At 40.8% G+C, this 24,536-nt stretch overlaps 1 long non-coding RNA gene across 1 annotated transcript in view; it reads right to left on the bottom strand.

Moving 5' to 3' along the window:
- Nucleotides 1-16,733, bottom strand: part of LOC148367613 (uncharacterized) — a 40,214-nt gene extending 23,481 nt beyond the window's left edge. Inside the window, exon 1 of the long non-coding RNA XR_015850208.1 lies at nucleotides 16,586-16,733. This is a non-coding gene — a long non-coding RNA (uncharacterized LOC148367613). The remainder of the gene's footprint in view (nucleotides 1-16,585) is intronic.
- Between the last annotated feature and the right edge of the window lie 7,803 nt (nucleotides 16,734-24,536).

The following is a 24,536-nucleotide window of genomic DNA, read 5'->3' as shown; positions in this document are numbered from 1 at the left end:
CTTTATAACGCCGGGCTCTCTGTGAGCTCAACCATATGTTTGGCCTGTGCCACACGCACCAGCAAACACCTCAGTACCGTCATGCTAATGGAGCCCCACTAATTGCCTGTTGTTGTACTATTAAAGGTAATTTAGGCTCTAATGGAATTCATTCAACATTGAGCGTCAGCCCCGCCCACGCAGACAGAGACAGCGGAGCTGAGGGCCCTCTCAGCTTACGACACAATTTCATACATTTTGCCCCCCCCCAAAAAAAATAATAAAACGTTTGGACGAGTCACTGAAACTGGGCTACAGAGCATAGTAAATGTCGTTTGACTCTCTGAACCCAAAACACATCATAAGATTCCACGATGTTGTCTAAATAAAAACTAAATTAGCTTAATAGCGTAAATTGCGCAGGCCATTTTTAATATCCAGTCAAAATATCAAAAGAAATGATAGCAAAGTCCTTGCTAAAAAAATGTCAAAGGGTCAATTGATGCAACTGAACTCTTTTTAAAAAAAAAAACGGTTTTCCAAAGATATTTGCCCTACTAAAATAACAAAACAAAAGTAAGTCACCTTTTGAAATAATGGTCTCAGACTCAGAGGCCCCCGGAGCTAAGGTTTTGCGTGAGGTTGGGCCAAACGCTCTGCTACAAACATTCCTCTGTTGTCAAATGTATAATTTCTATACAAAAAATGTTAAACAAAAATTAATATGAGGATAAGTCAATCATTAATAAATAATTCCATAATTTCTGTCGGCTGCCACCTACATTAAACTTTTCTATTAAGGCTGGGGCCTTAAATTATTAACCCAGGGGCTGCAATTGAGCCCCTGGGCCCCGAGTTTGAAACCCCTTATTTATATCTAACCCACCAATAATTAGGTTTAACTTTTTTATTGTTTTCCATTTACACATTTTAACCCTGAAACAATCGCTCTCTTGTTAGCATAACAGGACAAGACACACACACACACACACACACACACACAAAACTTGAAACTTAAAACAAAAAACTAAAAACTTGGAATGTTGTACCGTGTCATCCCTAATATTTTTCACCGCTATCTTATGCCGGCGAATTGTATTTTTTACCTTAACAAATTATGTTGCTTAAAATGATTCAAAGCTGCTATAATTTTGATAATAAAACAGAAAATGAATGGCTAATAGATCATTATTTTATATTTACTACAATTGGCACGAATATAGTTGCTCTTAATACACACTCCACATAGACGTAATTTGGCCAAAAAAGGACCCCTGAGTTACGTTTTTTTAATGGTGTAAAACAGTCAAGTAAACGTTGATATCATTGAATTACAAGGTCGTAGACCAAAATGATGGACTGTATCAGAATATATCATCTTAAAGAAAAGCAGACGCCTCCGGGACATATGAGAACATTTCCCATCTCCAATCTTTTCATGCACTAAAAACATTCAATGTCGTTATAAGGCTTACAACTAGCTTTGTCTGCTCCGCTTCATTATCAGTCTTCTCACTAGTTTAATAATTCGTCTCGCTTCGTGCTATCATATTATCAAGCCAAAGAAGGAACAAAGTTAACCTCCTTGAATGGTTTTAATTCGATACTCAATACAAAACATTTCTGTTGTTTTTCTTCTTTTTTGTTGTTTTGCTGTTTTCGTCGTAACGATTCATACAATAAACCGGCATAGACCAAGACCAGAACTTTTTTTTTTTGCTTTCTCAGCTAAGAATCATGGGAAATTGAGTCCTTCTCTTAATTGTGGATGCCTGTCCAGGGTCCTACGAGGAAACTACTTTTTTATCACTATATTTCCTAGCAATAGATGCTGAGGTGAGAACTCTCCCCACAATCAAGCAACATGTCGAAAATATGCTGTCATTTGTTAATGCTGGTATTCCTTTTTGTGATTCAACTGTTTGAAGCAGGGGTCTCCAACATGGATCCTGCTGGCACAAGGTAGTGGATTAGGTGTCATGGGTCATTGTGCTTTTCTAGAAAATTGAATTTCTTTCAATCTGGCATGAGAAATCATTGATATGATCAGTTTTTTAAAACTATTTTTTAGTGGTTGACTGTCCCCATTCTAACCCTATTTCTAGTAATAACCATCTGGTAACAACATATTAATAACATTGTAACAACATACTAGTAACTAAATTGCTATTATTAAATTAATGTCAAACTGATAGCCATTCAAGCCAGTCCGTACAAAAAAAAAAAGCTCTTGGGTTAAGAATAGTTAGCGACCCCTGAGCTACCCTTGGTTCAAAGACATCGGGGTGGTGAACAAAAATCAAACGAGGCTTCATTATAACGTGTATGTACATAGGATATTCAGAGTTTATATAATCTTTGTCCAGCTTTTGTACACTTTTAAAAGTTTTCTTTTGATTTTTTTGAATGTCGGGCAATTTTTATATTATCATATATCAATCAAGAAATAACTGCAAAGTCAATGCTAACGTCAATAAAATGTTAAAAAATAATTAGTTTTAAATTGAATACATTAAAACATTGTGTATTTGATTGCATTGAAATGTTATGTAACTCATTTTTAGCATTATAAATTTAAAACCAGGCATTTTACAGCAGCCTAAATTGAAAATCCATAATACATATCATATTTTTTCCCGTTTTTCTAGTTAAAGACTGAACAAAACTATTGAGCTGTGGAATTTTATTTATACATTCATACAAAGGAGTAAGCACAAATTTCCTTTTGTCATAAAATTCAAATTATTTACCGAGAGCACTTGATGTGATCATTTGAAAATAGTTTTCCCCAGTATAAGTTTTGTCGGCCACCGCTGCCCATCAAAGTTGAGATGAAGCTTTGCACCGAAACAGTGACCAGATGATGAAGCTGCTGTATCTGATTCAGATCGGGAGGCTTGGTATTCATGGTACTATCTGTTTAATTTGGGGGAGAAAACCCCTACTCAAAAAATGGCCTGTGGAGGAATGGGCCCTGCCAGGCTGTACTTACCCAATAAACTCCACATGAAGTGGTTCCCCAACGACCTGGGCGGTTAAGGGATCTGAGAACCGAAAACTTGTTGATCAACGTGGACAGATTCCTGCAATACACTAGACAACATTTCGCGACACTGTAATGTGTTTGGGTCAACAATATGTGAATAACCCATTCACACAAAAACCCAACTGGTCAATCAGATTTTTTAGCCTTGTAATCTCCAGTGAATTGTCTGTTTTTCTCCTTTGACACATTTCTCACATTTTGTTTCGAGCATTTCAACAAAACGTCCAACTTTGCTCCTTTATTTTGCGTCAGCGCTTGTGTTTCCCAGCAAAGGAAGCCAATGTGGTATCCTGGGATCCTCTTAAGCTGTGAGTGTAATTGCTCTTCTTACTGGTGCTTGCTCCCATGGCTTGTCTTGCCTGGTATCCAGCATGCCGATCCTCTGACTGGATTTATACTGTCATCTGGGGGCCTCAAAACACCAAAATAACCATCCTCCTGCCTCTCTTTGGCTAGCCCTATTTGCTACTGTTCTGCATTGACATGGTGATAAAAAAATGCCCATGTAGGGCATCTTTTTGTATTTTTGCTTGGAGCAAGTTGAAAGGTACGGTATAGTGACGTTTTTCTTTCAAGGTTCTACAAAAAAGTCCTTCGGCTTCTGTTTTTCTCTCACCGAACTGTTCCTCCTTGCCGTTTCTCTTGTTCCCAGAGGCATGTGAACCACAGCCAGGGATTTTATCAGCAGTATTCCAGCAGGCCGTCCCAAGAGAGGAGGCTACAGGAAGTTGGATGATGATAAAACTAGGCCATTAGTTGTCCAGCGCTGGACCTTTGGGTTCATTACCCCTTTTCCTCTAATCTAACTGTGCGACCATATCACAGCATAATCCTTCCTTAACACACCCATGACTTAGCTGGATTTACGCTATTACATTCATTATTACTCATCTGAAAATTGCAATAGGGCAAGGCTGCATTTTTTTTTATGTAATCAACTAAAAAGAACAGAAACGAAAACAAAATTATAGTAATTACTTGCATTGGTGCAATCTGCAAGATTTTGTTTTCTGGATATTTGAAATGTAATTAAAAAAAGAGGATAACGCCATGATGTATAAGAAGGATAGCTTCAGCCATGAACCCACCATGACACTATTTGCAAGTCCGGATCAAATTGATGTAATTGATTCTTCCCTACGTATCATTTAAAGGGGCAGCGTGTATTATTTAGCACCTCCCAGTGGTAAATCAAAAACGTATCCATCAAAAAAACAAGATTGCATATCATTGTCAAGAACCAGAACAGGATCAGGACCCAAACGTGTGACGTTCTCACACAAGCCTTTTATTTTCCGGAAATGGGGAGTTATGCACGTTAGACAGCGGTCCGGCATCAAAATACGGGAAGCCAGAGACAGACGAGATCGATTCCAATGGCCCGAGTTGATATTGGACGGATGGGGTCAGGCAGACAGGATAGATAATGAAACAGGATATCGACAATAAACAGGACAAACACGATAGGAGGAAAAACTGGAGAGAATAATAAACAGGACAAAAATAGACGGAAACAAAACTGGAAACCGATATTAAACAGGACAAAAATAAACATGAACAATACTGGACTGGAAATATTAACAGGAAAACAGGACCGAGTCAGAACCCACGTCTTGCGGGGCAGAGGTTTGTTGACAAGCTGACAAAGTAAGACGGAGCACACTGAGTTTAAAAAGGCGGAAAGCCAATCTGTTAATGAGCCGCAGTTGCCGCAACACGGGCGGGGCCAATTGGCGCCATGGCAGCCGTGGCATACATAATAGGCATAAGCACATGAACTATTTAAATGTGCCACTTTAAAACACTTGTAGGTCTATAAATTAGATTGTCCAGACATTTGAAAAGTGCTCCTTATAATCCAATAGACCTTATATACCAGAAAATACGGTGGAAAAAAATGGGAATGCATAGTTATATTTAAAAGAAACTGCATACAGTAACTGTTCTGCCTTTGAGAAACATATCTGGTCTTTAAGTGCCCTCTTGTGGTTAACATGTTAAATGTTAGTTGCTGGGAAGCACAGAACTTCGACGGCAGCTCAGATGCCAACTTTTGAATGCTCATTGCTAATCCTGTTGTGTTTTGAACAATGATTGTCCGTCAGTATGAAACGCATTGTAAATACTTAAATAAATATATTTTTATGGTGACATTTTGTACAGACTGGTTGGCAACCAGTTCAGGTTGTCCCCTCAGTGCAGAAAATAGATGAATGAACATTTTGGACCAAATGGCATACTTTTGTTTGAATTATTGCTAGCAAGTCTTACCTTAGTTAAGAATGTATTCATATAGTTAGCAAGCAAAAGGGACTTTTTTGTACTTTTTTTTTTTGTTTTACAGCGATCTTGTAATGTCAAGTCAAGTCAAGTCATTTTTATTTGTATAGCCCTAAATCACGAAGAGTCTCAAAGGGCTTCACAGATTGTTACACTATATTACACAAACTATTTTCAACCGACAAGAGGAGTAGGTTATTCGTATGCAATGGAGTAGAAGTGAGTTTTAAGTTTAGATTTAAACATTTCCACTGAGGTTGCAGATCGAATCTCAGGGGGAAGAGCATTCCACAGCACCGGTGCCCGGATGGAGAACGCTCTCGAACCAGCAGAAGACTTCTTTGCTCTCGGGATCATCAGAAGACCAGCACTCTCAGATCGTAGGCTTCGGACCGGGACATAGTGGCAGATCAGATCTGAAAGATAAGAGGGAGCAAGTCCATGTATGATTTTGTACAATACTAAGAGAACTTTGAAGTCACATCTTTGGCTAACTGGGAGCCAATGCAGGTTAGCCATAATCGGTGTTATGTGATCGTACTTTTTTGTCCTAGTTAAAAGCCTCGCTGCGGCATTTTGTACTAGCTGAAGAGACTTGATTCTGGACTTCGGGAGACCGGAGAGTAGTGCATTGCAGTAATCGAGACGGGAGGTAACAAATGCATGAATTATTGTTTCCGCATCAGACTGAGACAGTATTGAACGGATTTTAGCAATGTTGCGAAGATGGAAGAAGGCAGTTCTAGTAATTTGCTTTACATGCATCTCAAAGGATAGATCAGGGTCAAATATGACACCTAAATTTTTAACTGAGTCACTCTGTGTGATGTGACATTTGTCAATGTTCACAGCAGTTTTTGCGAATAAGTCCCGGCATTTAGAAGGACCAATGACTAACATTTCGGTCTTTTCAGAGTTAAGACGCAAGAAATTGAGTGACATCCACTCTTTTATCTCAGTGAGACAGGCCTCCAAATTTCCACAGTTTAGTGTGGAAGATTCCTCCAACGGAAGATATAGTTGAGTGTCGTCTGCGTAGCAGTGGAAGCTGATATTGTACTTGCGAATAATATCACCTAATGGAAGCATGTAAATGTTGAAAAGTAGGGGGCCGAGCACTGAACCCTGCGGAACACCGCAGGTAACATTAAAGGGCTCAGATGTCGTTTCACCATATTTAACACAGTGCGTCCTATCTGAGAGGTAAGATTTGAACCACGAGAGGACGGCTCCTGAGAGACCAATCCATTTTTCCAACTGTTCTAGTAGGATATTGTGGCGCACTGTGTCAAAAGCAGCACTAAGATCCAGTAGCAGCAAAAGTGATGAAGCGCCAGAATCCATTGACATTAGGAGATCATTTGTTACCTTGATCAGAGCTGTCTCAGTAGAGTGGTTAGCCCTGAATCCAGATTGCATGGATTCAAAAAGGTTATTCTCCGATATGAAAGCATTCAGCTGCTGTGCCACTACTCTTTCGAGTACTTTAGAGAGGAAAGGTAGGTTTGACACAGGTCTGTAATTACTTAATATTTCTGGATCAAGGTTGGGTCGTTTCAGTGTGGGTTTAATAACGGCGGACTTAAAAGCTGCTGGAACTACACCTGAGGAGAGTGATGTATTTATAATATTTAGAACTGAAGGCCCAAGGACGCTAAAAAGACTTTTAATAAGTGAGCCTGGGAGAGGGTCGAACTGGCAAGTTGTCGGTTTGGCCGCATTCACCACTTGTTTGAGATCATCAAGTGACAGTTCACTAAAACCGGCCATTTTCCCAGGGCAGCCACCCTGTCGTGCATCTGTAAATTTCAGTCCTTTAATACGTGTGGTACTAACAATATCTTTTGCAATTTCTTCCTGTATGCATTGAATCTTCTTAGTGAAGAAGACCATTCAGTCCTGAGCAGAGTGTGTCGAACTGTCTGCGATAGCCTGTTGCCTTGTAAGCGATGCTACAGTGTCAAAAAGGGCTTTGGGGTTGTTCTTTTGAGACGCAATCACCTTCGAAAGGTAGGCCGATTTTGCAGAGGCAAGGGCCGCTTTATACTTTAACAAGCTGTCACACCAGGTTTGATGGAAAACCTCAAGCTTGGTAGCGCGCCATTTTCTCTCCCATTTCCTGCATTCTTTTTTAAGGGCTCTAGTTTCATCAGTAAACCAAGGTGTGCGTCTTTTAGGACGTGATTTTAGTTTTATGGGCGCTATTGAATCCAGCACACTAGTCAGCGTGGTATTGAACTCATTCATGAGTGAGTCAATCGAGCCATTGTATTTAGGAAAGGACTCAACTGCTCCAGGAAGGAGTTCAAAGAGCTCAGAAACTGTGCCAGTGCTTATATTGCGTCCGCTAAATCCCTCAGCTTTATTAAGTCTACATTTAGTTAGCACCTCAAATGTCACTAAATAATGATCAGAGATAACAGTAGTACACGGTAGAACCATAATGTTTGAGGTTAAAACTCCTCGAGTCAGAATCAAGTCTAGCGTGTTCCCATTTTTATAGGTTGGCAAGTCAACCAGTTGAGTAAAACCAAATGCATCAATTAGAGAACTAAACGCAATAGTAAGTGAACTGTGTGGGGAGTTCATATGAATGTTAAAGTCTCCCATAATTATAATTTTGTCTGCATAGGTTACTAGTTCAGACAAAAGTTCAGCAAATTCGTCTAAGAAAGTTGTGTATGGCCCAGGTGCACGATAGATAGTTATTACATCAATTGACAATTGAGGGGACCGCATCACAAGAGCCTCAAACGTTTTGTAATTATTAGAGGTACGTGTAATAAATTTGAGCGATTTTTCAGAGATTAGCGCAACACCACCACCTCTTTTCAGCGTGCGTGCTATATGACTACTCTCGTAGTCTGGGGGAGAGGCATAATTTAGCGCTAAGTGCTCATCCGGGCGTAACCACGTTTCACAAAGACCCATACAGTTAAGTTTATAATCACGAATAATGTTATCAACAAGTAAAGCTTTTGGAGCAAGCGATCTAATATTTAACAGACCAAATTTCAGCTTTGATGAATCATTTGACTTAGCTGAACTCTTTGTAGTCTTTGTCGAGATTTTCAAAAGCTCCCGGCGTTGTGGCCGCTCGTGAGCGCTGAGTTTAAAGCGTCGGTTGTCCGGCGAGGAATGAATGGTGGAATTAGTTACATCCTCGCGTCCATCCTCGCGTCCATCTTGCTGCTTGGACTTCACACGCTTCACACATCTACCTGCACGGCAACCACGCTTCTGTTTCCTTTCTTTACGGCGCCGTCGGCGACGTTTATTAAGAGGAATAGCTGTCCACAAGGATGCCGGGTCTCTTTGAAGTTCGCTCGGTATATCATGGGCGGTATAAAAAGTGCCCGAAAAATCGAAATTTAGACGCCCACCCAACCGAATAAGTTCGTCCCTACTGTAAGTGTTTTTGGCCACACATGTGTCCAAAAGTGAAAGCAAAAAAAACAAGAGAACGGCAATAAATAGAAGATTAGCTGGAGAGCTAGCCGCAAGCATGTATCCATGCGCAGCCGCCATCTTGAATGGTAATGGTGGAGGATATTGTCTGAAAAACAGCACCTGAAGAAAAGAAATCTGGATATTCAGGACATTGTTCACTAGTTGTCTAGTTGGTGACAAAGGGGATGCTTCAAAGTGAGGAAGGCACAGTAACAATTTATGATTTAATTCATTATTTTAAGCGGTGAAACCAGACTTCATAATGTTCATTTATATTTTATGAAATATTTTACTTTATTTAAATGTATTTAGTTATTTTTTTTATGCAACTCTATTTCTTATTGTAGTTTGAATTTACAAAACACAATTTTTTTAAGGACCGCCTTCTAATCCGGTGCGTTTTATACTGTAGTGTGGAAAATATCGGAACCTTGCCTTAGGGCACCACAATGGACAACGTTGAATGGAAATAATGAAATATCAAATGCAAATCAGAATCAAGCACTATATTGACTCACATCCAGTTTTACAAGAGAGTAAGAGGTTCAAAGCACACTTAATCCTCAACAGCATTAAGCTATTACTCAGCATTTCACCGAACGAAGCGAGTGGGCGTAAGTCTCCAGGAAGGACGTCAACAGCTGCCTGCGAGGTTTACGTCACAGCCTTGAATGCAACTGATGGAGCGGCCCAAGAATAGTACACAAAAATCACTAAGCTGCAGCCCTGGAATAGCAGAGCTGGGACGCAGATAATTATTTGGCAGGGATGGTCTCAAGAAAGCGATGACAGCTGATAGAAGGAGCAGCTGGATACAGAAGCCCAAGTCGATACTATTTGGTTTCCAAGAACAGACAGCACAAGGACGGCAGGAAGCGATATACTGAGACTGAGGAGGCACTTTTTTTATGTATGTGTGTAGCAAATATTAGTCAACCATTCCATTGATGATTGGACGGCAGAGACAAGTAAAGTATTAAGGGTGGTGTAAAAGTGAGGAAAAGTGGCAGCAAAGCAGGCCAAAATCGAGATGTGCAATTTATTTTATTTTCAATTTTGTATTAAATCAAACCTGCCAATACTTGAGCATATATGCAGGTAAGTTGGAACATGTATAGAAAACTATTACTACCAAAACATAACTGTATACAAAATAAAAGTAATGGTAATTGGTAACATTTAAGAAAATACATTGAAATACCAATACATTTTCTTACAATATCATAAGTATCATAAATTATTATAATAATGCAAATAAAGATTGGTAATGTTCAAATTGAAAAAGTTAAAGATTATTTATAGTTTCCTAGAGTGATTTTTAACTATGTTATGAGTTGGATACAGCATGTAAATAGTATAGAATCCAAACTAGCAAAGAACATTGCAGTTATAAGTAGATGCAGACGTAGAGTATGTCAAAAATGTGAGTACAACTCTCATATTTCTGCAGATGTTTTATCATCACGTTTCATTTAACAACACTGAAGAAACATTGCTTTGACACAATGAAAGGTAGTCTGTGTAAAGGCAATATAGCAGTGTAAATTTATTTGTACCCTCATAAAACTCAAAATATAACCATTAGTAGCTAAAACCCTGGTAACAAAAAAAGAGTAGACCCTGACGTTCAGTATTTTGTGTGGCCCCCATGATTTTGTAGAACCAGTTTAATCCTCCATGCAATGGATTTCACCAGAGCCTTAAAAATTGCTTCTGGAATACTGTTCCACTCCTTCATGACAACATGACTGAGCTGGGAGATATTCGAGATTTAGTGCTTCCCCACCTGGATTTACAGTTGGAGACATGTTTGGCCAATCCTTTCCCTTTATCTTCAACCCCTTTTGAAAAGCCTTGGTCATCTTAGAAGTGTATTTAGGGTCATTGTGAGGCTGGAACATTGCCCTGCAACCCAGTTTCTGAAAGGAAGGGATCATTCTGTGCTCCAATATTCCACAGAACATCCTTAAGTTTGTGTACTCCTTAATGAAATGTAACTGCCCAATTCCAGTTGTACTCATGCAGGCCCAAACCATGACATTCCCAACACCATGCTTGACTTTAGGCACGACACAAACATGTTTGGGCTCCTCACCTGGGGTGCTTGAGCCCATCCCAGCTGTCTTGGTGCCGTAGGCAGGGGACACCCTGAACTGGTTGCCAGCCAGTCGCAGGGCAGACAGGGACAAACAACTGACTCGGTTTTCCACACCGAGGGACAATTTGGACCAGCCAATTAACCTAAGCTTTGGAAGGTACTCATTGACTTGAAAAGCGCTCTATAAATGCAGACGATTTACATTTAACATGTTGGACTTGAAGATGTAATTAAACTTAAATCTTTATTATTAATATACAAAGCAAGTAACCATCAACTTCCAACATATATTCAACAGTTGTTTCTCGACAGAGCATCGGTCATCATTTAGGGTCCAAAATCCTCGTACACGGGAGGATTTAAATGTTGGCCTGAAAGAATATCCTAACTCAAATAAATTTAAAATGATGTACTGTAAAGACATCTTGCCAAAGATTTGCAAAAGGATCTGGAAAACAGGATGGAGTCCATCGCATGGACAAAGATGCTTGTAAGTATGCTACCAAAGAAATGTGCTGCAAATAGAACCATCAGTCTCATCAGACATGCAAATAAAGTTATGCTAAAGATTCTACTGAACAGACTGAAACCACAGGCTGAAAACATTCTAGCCAAAACCCAAGCAGGTTTCAACGAGGGAAGAAGCACCACAGAACAACTTTTTGATCGCTGCATTTTAAGCGAGAGGTTTCAACAATACCAGAGAAACCTATATCACGTTTTTGTTGATTTCAGGAAGGCGTTTGATAGAAAACGTCAAGCCGCTAGAGGTATGGACACATCACAAGATGATCAAGATTATTCTCCAGGTCCTCCGTTCGAGAGGGCAGGCAGAGAGGATGCTGACAAATAACAGGGCCAACAACATAAAGGAATGGACTGGTGCCAACTTTGCTTCGACCAGAAACAGGTCAGGAACCGTCAACAGTGAGGAAAGCTGTCCACAGTTGCGTCCTCATTGGCGCTCAGACAACCTAGTCGGTTAAGGGACATGTGTTTTCGTTAAATATGCTAAAGAGGATTATTTCTAAGAGTTTCTTTGGGTATTTATTTGGAACGTTATAGTTGCTAGCAGAATAATTGCAGAGCTCAAAAGGCTTTTTCTTTTTAATTTCCCTTATTAGGGGTAGAGTTTTGTTTTGTTACTTTGATCTGAATGTCTTCTGCAGGAAAAAAATAAATAAATAGGAGTAGGCCAGGGGTGTCCAAAATTTTCTAAAAGCAGGCAAAATTTGTGAAGCTGAAAATGTGTGAGAGCCGACTATTCAGCCCGGCATTTTTTGAAAAGTCTTCAATATGGGCATTTTGCAGCGCTTGGCGATCAGTGTCACGACCTCATAGCTCTCCTTTGTAGCATTTTCATTTGACTCGCAGGGTCTCGTGAAAAAGTGCTGCTGTGCTGTTAAAACAACTTCCAGTTGCTTAACATTTCCACACTGTTCGTTTCCAGTTAGCTTTTTGTATTCAGCATGCATTATCTGGCAGTGCCTATTGATTTTATATTCTTTGAAAACAACCACTGTCTTCGCAAATTAGGCAGATGCAGTTGTTTCGGATTTTGGTGAAAAATACTCCAATTTCCACTTGTCCTGCAAGTGGCAGCCCTCACAGTCAACTTTTTTTTAATATATTTACAGCTGTCTTAATTGGAATTGGGTGGGCAAAAATTCTCACAGAAAGCCAAAAGCAAGGTAGCCATAGGTCCTCTGCAGTTATCTGGTGAAATAGTGATTTTTACTTTTTGCGGTACCAATTCACTTTATACTGTGTTCAACGTTACTGGCGGGCCACATATCATTATTTTATGACAGAGGCCGCAGGCCAGCAAAAAATTGATCACAGGCCGTAACTGAACCCCGGGCCAGACTTTGGACATGATTGAAGTAGACAGTCTCTGGCTCTTACTTCAGCCCGCTCCTTTTGGGCTCATGTTCATAAATATAATTGCATTGTACAGGTGCCTTTTTAGAAATATTTCGTTAATTCCTTTTGAGGGTTTCTTAGTGCTATGTCCGTGTAAAACGCCACCGACAAACGGACAAATAATAAACTACTAAGAAACCAGGTTTTTAACAGGAATGCTCTTTTGACGCAAGCCTCGAATGGAGCCCATAAAATGTGTGTTGTTGCTGCAGACATTCCTCTTCCTATCCAGAAAGGGCAGTTAAATGACCCCTGTGCTCCGAGGACAACAACAAGCAGCCCTAATCCCCATGGTCGTCTCTCCAGTTTCCTTATCTGGTCTCTACTCAATTAGACTGCGTTGCAAACCGCCTGCTAGAGGTTGAACTGGAAGGAGGTTCAAACTTCTGATGGCCCTTTCACCCGCCCAAAACCTTCAGTCGCCCACTGTTAATTACATGCACACTTTTTCCCCCTAAGAGTGATGGTTTATGTTTCATATCTGAGGTCAACTCATGTTCATGTTTTTCGATGTGGAACCGAAAATTCTGAAAGAGTGTGAATTACGCTTGAAATGCACCACTTATTGAATGTTTCTCCATCAACATGAATAATCAAGATCATAAACTCTTCTGTTGATTTCATTTTGAAAAAAAACACCAGGAATACATATGCGATCAAGCAACATTAGATTCTGTGGCACAGATTGTTAGCGGATTATGTAATTGTCTTTCCCTCTTTCAGTGAAGCTATAATAAAAGATTACTGCTGAGTTTTACTCATTCTATTTGCAATCACGAGGTTCCACTGCGTTGAATGGAGCAGGGAGGACTGCTCATGTTGTCTGTCTCCTTTTAAGGCAGCAGCCGTGTGGCAGCTTCGTTCTGCGCTACGGCAATGGCAATTTAGTTGGATGACAAAGATTTCCTAGAAGACAATGAGCATGGATGCTTGATCTGTTTTAAAGGGGATTAATGAGTTCATGGATAACCTTTGGAGACTTTTCTATTTTATACAGATGAGGTTCAAGTTTTCCCAGAAACCTTTTATTCATAGTGCTGAAATACATTTTGGTCAAATGTTTAGGCTTTTTGTTATTCAATTCCGTGACAATAAAGATTCAAACATGAATATTTGTAATCTTGCAGAAAAGACGAGAACAATTTTAAACTAATTATGGAATTTATTGAGTAATTAATTGGGTGGGCAGGTCAAGCTTGACTACATTCAATTACAAAGAAAAAATGATACAGTAATCCTTCTCTGAATCACTTTTTACTTTTAACGGTTCCGATACTTAGCGGATTTTCATCATGCATTGTGTTCTGCAGCAGACAATACAAAGCAGATGCTATCACAGGGTGCAGTTTGTATAGGGTTGGGTGTGTGTCAGGCGTTTGTGTCTGTCTCAGGTAGGTTGGTGTATACTGTCAGTCAAGTATCCAGGTGGGCGCTCAAGCCAATGTGTCCACCCAAAACAACATGCGAAGCAGGGCAACAGCAATGACTTTAGCGACTTGTTACACTGAAAAGGCATTAATTAAATAATTGCACCCTGATAAGAGTCAGAAGAGCGCAAAGAAATGCTGATCACTGGGTGTGTGCTCCGTAGGTTTGTTATTGGGTTAGGGCAGAGACAAAACATTTTTGCTTTTATGTTTTTTTTTTAGTTTAAATGGTTCCCATCCCCTGCACTAGGAGGAGCTGTCATTTTAAGTAAAAAACAAAAATGTCAAAAGGAACAATAAAAAAGGAAAAACATTATGACAAATAACCCACCTCATTTGGGAGTGCAACGATGAAATTAAAGTTAAAAAGACATTTTTTTAAATTGAACTACATACATATTTTCTAAATGGACTTTTTGATGTGTATACAACACATTTTTTTAACAATTATGATAAGGATAGCATAGTAACCCAAATTTGTTTTGGACCCAATTCAATCGTCCAAATCAGTAATCCTCCAAAAGAATTCCGCAAAGATTTTGGGGAGTTCATCCACACGTTTGTCAGACCAGCGCTCCATTTTGAACACAAACTGATTTGTTCACCTCTTAACCTCCTTCTTCACTGTCGTGACAGGCCAAGTCTGACTGGCGAGATTGTCATGTGATCCATCATCCACACGTTATCTCCTTGTCAACGCCCGGCTGCTTTCAAGAGGTATCACACCTTCGGTGACAGCATCTCCTCACCTGTCTATCCATCAGACTCGGGACGTATCGCGCCGTGTTTTATCAGTAATTAGTGCAGGCGAGGGGAAGGCGGGCAAAGGGGGCGGCAGGGTACAGACGAAAACCATCTGTGTGAGCTGAGACCGCTGCAGGACTACGTCAGCTGACTTAAGCTCTGATGATAATAGCGAGTTCATTTGACTTGTTTGGAGTTGGATTGTTTTCCTCTATGGGCTAATAATTAGGTGATGCTGAGGTGTTTTTGCACATTGGACTTTTCTTTCAAAGCAGATGGAACCATTTCAGGACACTACACCAGCTTACCGGAAACTTCCACTCGCGATATACTTTGAGTTTTCTCCAAAAAAATGGCTTCGATATTTCGCACCGTCCTTTCAATATAAGATTGCTTGATCGCCATTTTTTTTTCCCCGTTTTGACTCACGGACTATCCTCCCAGTATAAAAGTAACTGTCATATATTTTGACTGTGCACTTAAGAGTTTGCAGCAATTGTTCGAAAGCTTAAATGTGCCTGAAATATTCTGTGCTAAAACTTAAAAAAAAAACATCTTTTTTGAGTTTTAAGTTTTAATTTAATTAGTATAGTATCAGTTAGGCATCAATTATTGTTCTGCTCGAGGCAGCAGAGTAAATGTGATTCAGCTCCGGTTAACGTGGTAAAAACGTGGATTTTGCTTCTTAATTCATATTGTTCAAACAACATATGAAATTAATAGTGGTGTTTAGATTAATTGTACCGTATTAAAGATATTATTACTTACTTGACTTCAACGTTAAAGGCTTAAGGCTTTTAAATCACAACATTACAATATATCCTAATACTTCTAAATATATATATATATATATCCTACAATCTTGGCCAAAATTAATGTTAAGCATAATTTTACTTAATGTAAGATATTTTATCATGTTCTTCTAAAAAAAGACAGAAAAGTAAGACAACTGATCCATACATTTTAAGGAATATATTGATATACAGTATACAGTATATACAGTATTTCTATAAATGTAAATGTTCTCCATTTATATTGCGCTTTTCAAGTCAATGAAGAGCTCCCAAAGCGCATAAAAATGTGCTTCACACTTTCCCTTTTACACACACTAACTAACCAATAGCAGCGTTAGCCATGCAAGGCAACTACCCGCTCATCGGGGCATTAGTGATTCAGTGTCAAGGACACTTCGACATATAACACGGAGGAGCCGGGAATCGATCCCAAGATGACCGCTTTACCTCCTGAGCTACTGCCGCCCTCAAATATATCGATATATTTACGCATTGCTGGAAACTAATTCATTTTTTTACATCAACCCAATAGCATTAGTTGGGGCACATCTTCCAAATTGACCAATCCCAAGGCAAAACAAAATTTAAACTTGATCTTTCATACGTAATCCACGTTTTACAAATGCATTTCTATAAATATTTAAGACGGGTGTAAAACGCTCTTGATCTCCCTGCACTATTTACTCTTTCGCTCTCCCTTGTTCTGACTTTTTTTTAACCTGACTGAGTGATGAGGGCATGGAGACGGGGGCAAAAAGAGAGCAAGCAAGCATGGAGGAACCAGCGGGGAAAGGGCTTACGATGAGGACTGAGAGGCTGGTTGGAGGGGTGTGGGGGCGGTTACCTTCCAACGTGATGGATGACTTGTCATCTTACAGCAATCCAAAGCCTGATCTACCAATCTCCCATTTGGCTGAAGCCCACCATGTAGCGATGGAGTGAAGCCCGTTGGCCTAAGTGTGGAGCCGTTTGACATCTGTTGACATCCGAAAACGTATTAGCTACCTCTGCGGGAGGGAGCGAACAAGAAATGGAGGGAGCAGTAGAGCGAGTGAGAGCGGGAGGGGGGCTAGGGCGGTCCTAATGATCCCCTGCCTGATTTCTAAATGCCGCTTTGGCTGTGTGTGCCGCTGCAATGAGAAGGAAAACACGGATCTCCTTACAGAACAAAGTATCACATTTGTGGTCTTTGTCATCAGCGTGTGCTGCAGTTTGATCAATGGCCTTTGTGTGGCAATAACATGAAGTAATGTGTTACAGAAACTAATGAGCGCTGCTGCTGGGTGGCCTGCTGCACACCTCACATCGATACAAGCAAACACACACACAAAACATTCACACACGTGAGAAACTTAGTGGTGGGCCTTTAGGTCCTTCACGGCCTTTTCTGCTGGCCTAAATAATATCTGAATCATGTTATGAGATGTTATTTATGTTTTGTCCATTTTTCATTGTTAAATAATTCCAAATTGTCTGTTAGCTGTCTGTTTTGTTTTATATTTTCAGCCATTACTTATAGCAGGGTCAAAAATCTACCCAAGGCTGTCACAATCCGCTCTGCAGGTTCTGAGGCATAGAATAAGTGATGATAGCGCTGTTGGTTAAGCTAATCAAATTCCGAGTAGGCGAGTCAGCGCCTAGAAGTGGGCTTTGGGAAATGTCACTGGTTTCACTAATTATGCTTGGGTAGAGGGCGGTAACAGAAGTATCATAACACAAAATGTGGAGATCAAAACTGTATTCCAGTGTCCACTGCTACTGTCAAATAGACATTTACAAAAATGTTAATTATTCATTTTCTAAATTGATGAATGCCAATAATGAATAAAAAAATGACAATTTTATTTTTTTAAATTTGGCTGGACATGAATATTTTAATGAAAGGCAAAAACTGTTTTTTCTTTGTCATACCTCAAATTAAAATGTGTCTTCATATTCACAATATACCAAACTATGAAAACTGCAATGGACTGTTTGACAATCTCAAGTCAGTTGCTCCTCTTCAGAATGTCATGCTAATTCCTTTGCTAGAAACCGTATGTAAATTCTCCATTAAGTAAGTGTTTACAATGCCTACCTGAGTTAAGAGAGCCTTTATATATTGTTTTTCCCCAGGCCTATCTGCTTTTCTTTTGTCTAATTTAAATTATTTTTGTTCCGGCTATAAGGCGCATTACGCCGGTGTTTTTTTATTCATTTCTTTTGTCATTTGAATGTCATTTTTGGATCAATAGAAAACAATGCCCAAACAAATGGTACTGTGTACTTTGCAGTACATTCATTTGTATAGCGACATCACATTCAACACCCCAACTTGATGATGATATATGACATGCCCCCCCTTTTTTAACTGTACTTTGTTTTTATTTTTATATGTATTGATTGTTTGTTTCATTCATGTTTTACTAATGTTATATAAACGCTTAAATAATAAATACAAATACACTGGATGAATAAAAAGGGCAAATGTTTGTTGAAAATTGTTCAGACAACAATAATATAAAATAATAAAATATACTAATATTATTAGACAGACTGAAGAAATTTAGTTGTATAATGAAAAGAAAACATACTAAAACCAGACCTGTTTGGCCTTCCTTGATGCAAAATCATCGATAATATCGTCATAAGTAATCCGCTCCCCTATTTCGTGTTTAAAGCTGATTACAGCAAGGCTAGTGACCTCCATTTCACACACTTCATCAAAATGTGCAGCCTGTATTTTCAAAGTTATGAATTATGTGGGTTATATGCAAGACAGAAGCCACCAACTAATTATTTCATGCATAGTAATTCATTGAATTCCCCATATGGAGTAAGTTTTCGTGCTGCCCCCCATGTGTCACGAAAAAAATGCCGCCAAAGGTGGCTGCCCGCCTCACCTGTGCCTAAAACCGGCATTGACCTAAGGTGTCCTGAAAGGCACTTTGAAATAAAATGCATAATTGTTAATAATAAATATCAAATTAAGTGCATAAAACTGGGGCTAAATATATTATTTTGCAGTAATTCGTGAGTGTTTCAAATCCAATTAGATGAAACTAATCTATTTAAAAACTCATATAAAGGTATATAACATGCCAGGGTGTGCATGTACAGGGAGTGCAGAATTATTAGGCAAATGAGTATTTTGACCACATCATCCTCTTTATGCATGTTGTCTTACTCCAAGCTGTATAGGCTCGAAAGCCTACTACCAATTAAGCATATCAGGTGATGTGCATCTCTGTAATGAGAAGGGGTGTGGTCTAATGACATCAACACCCTATATCAGGTGTGCATAATTATTAGGCAACTTCCTTTCCTTTGGCAAAATGGGTCAGAAGAGGGACTTGACAGGCTCTGAAAAGTCAAAAATAGTGAGATATCTTGCAGAGGGATGCAGCACTCTTAAAATTGCCAAGCTTCTGAAGCGTGATCATCGAACAATCAAGCGTTACATTCAAAATAGTCAACAGGGTCGCAAGAAGCGTGTAGAAAAACCAAGGCGCAAAATAACTGCCCGTGAACTGAGAAAAGTCAAGCGTACAGCTGCCAAGATGCCACTTGCCACCAGTTTTGCCATATTTCAGAGCTGCAACATCACTGGAGTGCCCAAAAGCACAAGGTGTGCAATACTCAGAGACATGGCCAAGGTAAGAAAGGCTGAAAAACGACCACCACTGAACAAGACACACAAGCTGAAACGTCAAGACTGGGCCAAGAAAAATCTCAAGACGGATTTTTCTAAGGTTTTATGGACTGATAAAATGAGAGTGAGTCTTGATGGGCCAGATGGATGGGCCCGTGGCTGGATCGGTACAGGGCAGAGAGCTCCAGTCCGCCTCAGACGCCAGCAAGGTGGAGGTGGGGTACTGGTATGGGCTGGTATCATCAAAGATGAGCTTGTGGGGCCTTTTCGGGTTGAGGATGGACTCAAGCTCAACTCCCAGTCCTACTGCCAGTTTCTGGAAGACACCTTCTTCAAGCAGTGGTACAGGAAGAAGTCCGCATCCTTCAAGAAAAACATGATTTTCATGCAGGACAACGCTCCATCACACGCATCCAAGTACTCCACAGCGTGGCTGGCAAGAAAGGGTCTAAAAGAAGAAAAACTAATGACATGGCCTCCTTGTTCACCTGATCTGAACCCCATAGAGAACCTGTGGTCCCTCATCAAATGTGAGATTTACAAGGAGGGAAAACAATACACCTCTCTGAACAGTGTCTGGGAGGCTGTGGTTGCTGCTGCACGCAATGTTGATCGTGAACAGATCAAAGCACTGACAGAATCCATGGATGGCAGGCTTTTGAGTGTCCTTACAAAGAAAGGTGGCTATATTGGTCACTGATTTGTTTTTGTTTTGTTTTTGAATGTCAGAAATGTATATTTGTGAATGTTGAGCTGTTATATTGGTTTCCCTGATGAAAATAAATAATTGAAATGGGTATACATTTGTTTTTTGTTAAGTTGCCTAATAATTATGCACAGTAATAGTCACCTGCACACACAGATATCCTCCTAAAATAGCTAAAACTAAAAAAGCCCCACTCCAACTTCCAAAATATTCAGCTTTGATATTAATGAGACTTTTGGGTTCATTAAGAACATGGTTGTTGTTCAATAATAAAATTAATCCTCAAAAATACAACTTGCCTAATAATTCTGCACTCCCTGTATATCTTTTCATAAATTGAAAATCAAATAGGTCTCCAGGATCAGCCCCTTGGTAGTATTTTTAACCCAATGCGTCCTGCGATTCCAGATTGTTCCCCACCCCTACTTCGTTGTGAGGAAAATACGGTAAATACGGTTAACAAACAGAAACAAAAATCTTCTGCAAGAGCTGAAACCACATAGGAGGAAGTTGCAAAAGATTTAAAAATAAGTTGTCCTCTCCATGCACCGCCGCATGACATCACAATCATCCCAGCTTCCATTAGTGCCTAATAAATGAAGCCCTAACAAGGCGGAGTGGGTGGGAAATATAGGAGCAAGAGATGGGGAGAGGGGGGCCACATCATGCCTCTGTCAGCTCCATCAAGAACACTTGAAGGCAAGGGAGAGGCGGTGGGAGCGCCAAGAGCTTCACAGCAAAGCCAGGGTGGAAGGAGGCTAAAAAAACCTCTTGGCCCATTAGAGAAATCAGGCCGGGACTCTGAAAACACCCTGAGAGCAGAGAGGCCGAGTGGCTCTGATGTAAACATACGGTGGGTGGCAGCCCCCGAGCGCTCTGACAGCCCACGACGGCCATGATGGATCTGCCGAGTTATCTCATTTTCCACTGTTTTAATTAGAGGCTGGGCTATGAGCCTCAGCAGCTGCTTCGGCTTGAGCTGCACCGGCTCCTGACACCGAAAATTGTCCCAACGACATGGCCGACAACTTTAATTTGACCACCGGCGCTCTACAAAGGTTCTCATGTGCAATCACGGTCATCTAAAGTTGTATGATTTGAATTGGAATATTCGAGCGGTCTTTACAGCCGCACTTGCAAAATGAAGAGGTCAAATTCTCACTGCATGCTCAAAAGCTTTGTTCTTACTGCGGGTCAGTTTGATTTTTTTTGCAGCCGAGCAGTGTAACATCTTTTAGCAGGGGTCCCTAGCAATGTTCCCTCTAATTTTCCACGGGTCTGTGTGTTCACACAAAGTCGGTGAGCATCGCTTGAAACAACTGTGAGCAACAGCAATCCCAAGTGTGGCAAGATAATTAATTATCAAACATGTCCAAAACTTGACATCAAGTTACATTTTGCTGAGTTTCCGGCAATGCAAAATTAATTTTCTCTTTTGAAAAAATCGACTCATGTAGTATTGCAAAGGTTGTATGGCCTACAAACGTCATTTGTTCTTACAATTCTTTCACAAGATATCCATTTCTTTTTATTTCCTGATATATTTTGTCGCATAATATTAACATATTTGGGGGCTTATTTAGTCGGTTGCAAGATACAGAACTGTACTTAATCACATTTTTTAGTGGAAGTACAATGTTGCAACAAGATTCACTTGATATAATTGGAAATTATTTGAATACGACACAAACTTTTTCTTCTTTTTTCTGTGTTTTTTTTTCTACTTTTTTTTTAATTCTTTAAAAAAAGTCTCATTGTGTTTATTTTTTCCGAGCTGTTACTTTTTTCTTTTTGTTCTCTATTTACTTTTTTCCTAGGTTTCTTTCTTTTCTTTTTTTTCTGGCTCTTTTCTAAATTTTTCCTTTTTTTTCTCTTCCTTTTGTTTCTTTTTTTTCAGCTTTTCACTACTTTTTCATTTTGGTATTTTTTTTAATTTTTTCTTCTGTTCCCCCTTCTTTTAAGTCTTTTTGTGCATAGTTTTACATAATATTTGGTCATGTTGGGATTAAAGAAGCAAAAACAAACTGAAGAGCCGTTGAGGACCCGAAAGAGCCGGTTCCTTTTAGTGAGCCGAGCCGAAAAAGCCGGGTCTCGACAAACTTTACTCAACTTCGTTTTACTTCGACTCGACTTCAAAATACCGCATTTAGGACACAACGTCGGGGGAACTCGTGTATTTTTACCTTTATGCACTGTAACTTTGACTTATGTCGCTTCTTAATTAGTAATTTTGAGACCTCATTTTTGTGCGCTGGCTAGATTTTCTTGTACGCTGAGAATGTGCGAGCAGTGCGCAATTGCGCACACGCGCAGCTTAGAGGGAACACTGGTCCCTAGACTTTTTCCTGTGAGGGCCACATACTTTCCCTTCTCAGATGAGGGGCCAATATCAGTTTGTAACAGAAAAAGTGTGGCTATCTCAGGAGTGCCTGTACGTAACCCTTCTGGAACAAAAGTCGGAAAATAAATAAGAATATTAATGGAATAAATACCAAAAAACACTTTCTGGATTATTTGCAAAATAAAGTCAGAAAAATAATAATACTGTTAATGAAACCAAAAATATCCAAATAACACTCTATTGATTCTTCACAGAAAATAGTCGGTGGAACACATATCTATTGTGTCGTGCACCGTCTTAACAGGTCCAAGTTCAATTTAGTTTGTTAGGGCACTGGACCAACCGTGGTATAGGTGGAAATTGCAGTAGATTTTGTCTCATGATCACCCTATTTTGAGTCATGGCAACATAAGTCAATGTTAATTTTCTTGTGTGTTTCACAGCTCTACGAAGTAAAGTCAAACCTAGGAGTGCATGCCATTATAGAATAGAAGAGTAAAATAGTATTTGTTGTCATTGTAACATGAGAAATCCACAACAGAATTAACATTTGCCTCTGGACCCATAACTAAAGATTGTGTAATAATGAGATAAAACCAATATATTTTCAAATGTCATCAATATTGCTGGTAGTTCAGTGGTAAGAGTTTGATGTCATGTCCTGCACGGTGGTCATGGCACCCAGCTGGCCCTGCCCCTTGACACCAGCTGAGACGCATTGGACTGATTGCTTGTGGAGTACTTAAACGCTCCTTTTGGGACTGCCCGTTGCCAGACAATTGCTTTACCTTGTTGAAGACCTGTTCATGCCTGTTTGATCTGAGTAATACCTAGTTTGTAATTTTGATTGCCTTTAAACCTGTTTTTTTGTCTTTGGTTCGTTAGTGTGTTAGACAACTTTTATTTCCTAATTAAAGTGACAGATCGTCTACGCTTATGAGTTCCAACTTCCTGCTTCCTGGTCCGTTTCCTAACAGAATGGTCTGGCCATACGATGGGAACTCAGCGAACGATCCCAACACAATTTGGGGAAAGCTGGAGGACGCCGTTTGGCAATCGCCCAGTGAGGTCGCCTTTCCTGTCCACTCGAACCACGGCCCGCCCGTCGTTTCAATTGCTGTGCCTCGAGTGGGGTTTCCGGAAAGACTTGGCGCCGAGCTGTCCGATGTCCCCGTCGACATCAACGCCAGCCTGTCCGTCCATCCGCCTGCCTTCCCACTGGTCTCGAGGTCCGTCCTTCCGCCTGTCTCGACGCCTGCCTTCCCACCGGTCTCGAGGTCCGTCCTTCCGCCTGTCTCGACCTCCGCCCATCCGCCTGCCTTCCCACCAGTCTCGACATCCGTCGGCCGCCTGTCCCGATGTCCGCCTGCCATGCCTGCTTGTCGACCTGTCTGCCTGCCTGATTCACCCGTCTGCACGTCTGATTCTTCTGCTCCCCACTCCAACTCGTCTGCCTGCCTTTCCGACTCTTCGACTCACCCATTCGACTCACCCATTCGACTCTCCTGCAACGCCCAATATGTCTGTGGTTCTCGCCTGCTTGCCTGATTCAACCATCCGCCTGTCCGATTCTTCTAGCCACCGGTCCGACTCGTCTGCTGAATGAACTCCTATCGGCAATGGCCCCGCCTTCCGCGGCTCCTTCTCTGGCCGCGACGTCACCTTCCCTGCCCACTCGAACCCAACCCCGCCCGTCGTGGCCATGGCTGTGCCTTGAATGAGGTTCCCGGGAAGATTTGGCGCCGAGTTGTCCGAGGTTCCTATCGGCGGACCTTCCATACCCATCTATCGGTCTGACTCTCCTGCTTGCCTGTCTGACTCTCCTGCTTGCCTGTCTGACCCCCCTGCTTGCCTGTCTGACCCCCCTGCTTGCCTGTCTACCACCCTGCTTGCCTGTCCGACTCCGCTGCTTGCCTGTCCGACTTCGCTGCTTGCCAGTCCGACTCCGCCGATCGCCAGTCCGACTCCGCCGATCGCCAGTCCGACTCCGCCAGTCGCCAGTCCAACTCTGCCGATCGCCAGTCTGACTCCGCCGATCGCCAGTCCGACTCCGACGACCGCCAGTCCGACTCGTCCGCCTTCCGCTCCTGCCTCTCCCCGTTCCTGCGTTTTCGGAA

The sequence above is a fragment of the Urocampus carinirostris genome, chromosome 4, assembly GCF_059441175.1.
Source record: "Urocampus carinirostris isolate Australia breed hairy pipefish chromosome 4, RoL_Ucar_1.0, whole genome shotgun sequence".
NCBI classification, from domain to species: domain Eukaryota; kingdom Metazoa; phylum Chordata; class Actinopteri; order Syngnathiformes; family Syngnathidae; genus Urocampus; species Urocampus carinirostris.
This window is presented reverse-complemented; position numbering and strand designations above follow the sequence as displayed.